Genomic DNA, 3,483 nt, shown 5'->3' on the forward strand with positions numbered 1-3,483 from the left:
GTGCAACACTGAGGGTTCATGGGGACGCCGTCCTATGAAACTCTTGTTTGTCTCGGTGTCAACCCAGACACAGAATGAAGATGCCCTCTGGGCATCTGATGTTGCTAAACCTATGGCGTCTAGGTCGGCGCTAAAAATGACTAGTATACCTTCCATGACCTTCCATAACTCGTCCTTGGAAAAGGAAGAGGAGATGAACTACGATTTTTACGAACAGATTAAAAGTCTAGTTGAGTCGGATGACTCTTCAGATGACTTTACAGAGGATGATGAGGATGTGGAGGAGTCCTTCCTCGACATATCGGCTGAGGAACCCGTGTTGGGAAAGTTTCCCATTGACACCAAGGGAACTATCACGGTTGTACTGCCTAGTCTGGAGTATATATGCGTTATCTGTAAACAACACATGGGCAAAGCATCCGAACTTGTTGCACATTTTAACATCAAACACAGAGACATTCCTCTGGTGTTTAAGTGCGCTAAATGTGACAAAACCAACTCAAACCACCGATCGATTGCCTGTCATGCCCCCAAATGTGGGGGAATAAAGTTAACTGAGGAAAGCTTACCAATGGTCTGTGAATGTTGCCAGGCACGCTTTGCGACTCTAAGTGGCCTTTCGCAGCACAAGAGGCATGCTCACCCAGTCACCCGTAATGAGGAAAGGATTAAAGATGGTATAAAGGGTACCTCGCAGAGAGGGGTACACCGTAGCTGCTGGTCTTTGAAGGAAGTAGAACAGCTGGCCCTTCTAGAGTTGCAGTTTCAGGGGAAAAAGAATATCAATAAGATCATTGCTGAAGCGCTTGGGACTAAGACCAACAAGCAAGTCTCTGACAAGAGACGGGACCTAAGTAAAAAGACAGGGGCCCCCATGTCAGACAGCTTACATTTTTCTTCTAGGCCTCTTGAGACATTGTCTCCCCCACCAAATGTAACAACGGGGACTTCATCCATACTCGCTCAAGCAGCTGAGCGGCTTACGAATGAGAATTCTGGGACCCTGGAAAAGCCTGCAATGGAGGCAATAAAGGCTTGGCTTAACGGCGAGGGCCAACATGATGCCCTCGTAGAAACTGCCACAGCATTGATGCTTTGTCCGATGAGATTGGTGAAAAACAAAGGCAAACGTTCAAAACCCGAGAACGACATTATTAAACCCAGGATATTACCCACACGATCTTGGATGAAGAAGAGAGCGGAAAAACGAGGAAGCTTCATGAAGCACCAGAAGCTCTTCTTTAAGAACCGCTCTCTTCTTGCGTCCTTAGTCCTGGATGGCACTGAACGTCATGAATGCCGAATCCCGAACGCAGATGTATATCGTTTTTACTGCGAAAAATGGGAGAAGGTGTTGCCATTCAATGGCCTGGGCCAATTTAAGTCATCAGGTGTTGCAAATAACGAATACTTTGAGCCCCTAATTTCGGTGGAGGAAGTTCAGACTGCCATACGGGCCATTAAACCAACGTCAGCAGCTGGGCCAGATGGCCTAACAAGGGCTGCAATCTGTGCTGCCGACCCCGAGGGTCGGACACTGACAGCCCTATTTAATGCATGGATGATTACAGGAATTATTCCCAAAGAGTTGAAAAAGAATAGGACGATTCTTATTCCTAAGGTTATGGACGATGAAAAGCTGAAAGAATTGGGGAACTGGAGACCAATAACGATCGGTTCAATGATTCTGAGATTATTTTCCAGAATAATGACTGCACGTCTTGCTCGTGCTTGTCCCTTAAACCCAAGGCAGCGTGGTTTTATAGCGGCATCTGGCTGCTCTGAAAATCTTAAGGTGCTACAGGACCTTATGAGACATGCTAAGAAATTGCACAGGCCGTTGGCTGTCATGTTTATCGACATAGCGAAAGCTTTTGACTCGGTTTCGCATGCTCATATTTTATGGGTGTTAAGGCACAAGAAAGTAGATGAACACGTGGTGGGCATCATCCAGAACGCCTACGATCGGTGTACGACCTCGTTCAAAAGCAATGGCGAGTCGACTCGAGAAATTAGCATACGTGTTGGTGTCAAACAGGGTGACCCCATGTCACCCCTGCTCTTCAATCTTGCCATGGACCCTTTGATATGCACCCTAGAGTCACACGGAGTTGGGTACTCCATTGATACCGACCACGTGACAGCTCTTGCGTTTGCTGATGATTTGGTGTTGGTGAGCGAATCTTGGGTTGGTATGGCCGCCAATCTAGCGATCTTGGAATCATTTTGTGGGCTATCGGGATTGGAGGTTCAGGCCAGAAAGTGCCAGGGCTTCATGATAAGCCCAACCAAAGATTCATATACGGTGAACAACTGCGACCCATGGACTATCAAAAATAAAGATGTCCATATGATCCAACCTGATGAATCAACGAAATACCTTGGTCTGAAAATTGGCCCTTGGACTGGCACTATACAGCCTGATCTACATTGTCAGCTAAAGACATGGATCTCGAAAATCGATGAGGCGCCTCTGAAGCCAACTCAGAAGGTTGAACTACTCAATGCCTATGCCCTACCCAGATTGTTATATCCTGCAGACCACTCGGACTGCAAGCAATCAACTCTCCGTGGGTTGGACCAAGAGATTAGAAAGGCGGTAAAAGGATGGCTCCACCTTCCCGCTTCAACTTGTGATGGACTGTTATATGCCAGAGCCCGAGACGGAGGCCTTGCCATCTTGAAACTGGAAAAAACAATCCCTTCGGTTCAAGTTAGAAGGCTGCAACGTATAGCAAACTCGTCCGATGCTATCACCCGTAATATTGTGTCCTCGCAGGGTATGGAGGAAGAATACCGTAATTTGTGGGTACGAGCAGGGGGTGACAGTGATGCAATCCCAACATTCGTTCTCAGGGACTCGGTGTCAAAAGAACCTGTATATCCGAGACCCTGCGATTGGAGGGAGCATGAATTTCAGAGATGGTGCGAAAAGCCGGTTCAAGGAAGGGGCATTGTAAACTTTGCGCATGATAGAATCAGTAATGCTTGGTTGAGGCCATGGTGCGGCTTTAAACAATGCTTCTTTATCGCAGCACTACAACTAAGGGCAAATATTTACCCAACAAGAGAAAGCTTGAACAGAGGCAGAGATGGGGCCTTACGTTCCTGCAGGAAATGCTCTGCCAGACTCGAGTCCCTTTCGCACATTCTCGGTCAATGTCCTGCAGTACAGAAAGCAAGAATTGCGCGACATAACAAGATCAGTAACATTCTGGCAGACGAAGCGGCTAGATTGGGCTGGTCTGTATACAAAGAGCCACGGTTCATATCCGAGACGGGAGAGATGAGAAAGCCTGACCTCGTGTTTGCAAAAGATGAGGAGGCGGTTGTGATCGATGTCACCGTCCGTTTTGAGCTTTCAAAGAATACCTTGTCAGATGCTGCCTCGCACAAAGTTTCGTACTATACCCCTCTTGGTGATCAAGTCAAAGTGCTGACGAAGGCTAGCAAGGTCACATTCTTTGGATTCCCGGTTGGGGC

The sequence above is a fragment of the Petromyzon marinus genome, unplaced genomic scaffold (assembly GCF_048934315.1).
Source record: "Petromyzon marinus isolate PM22_M1 ecotype Great Lakes invasive population unplaced genomic scaffold, UKy_Petmar_22M1.pri1.0 PM_G_Scaffold_8, whole genome shotgun sequence".
In the NCBI taxonomy this organism is placed as follows: Eukaryota; Metazoa; Chordata; class Hyperoartia; order Petromyzontiformes; family Petromyzontidae; genus Petromyzon; species Petromyzon marinus.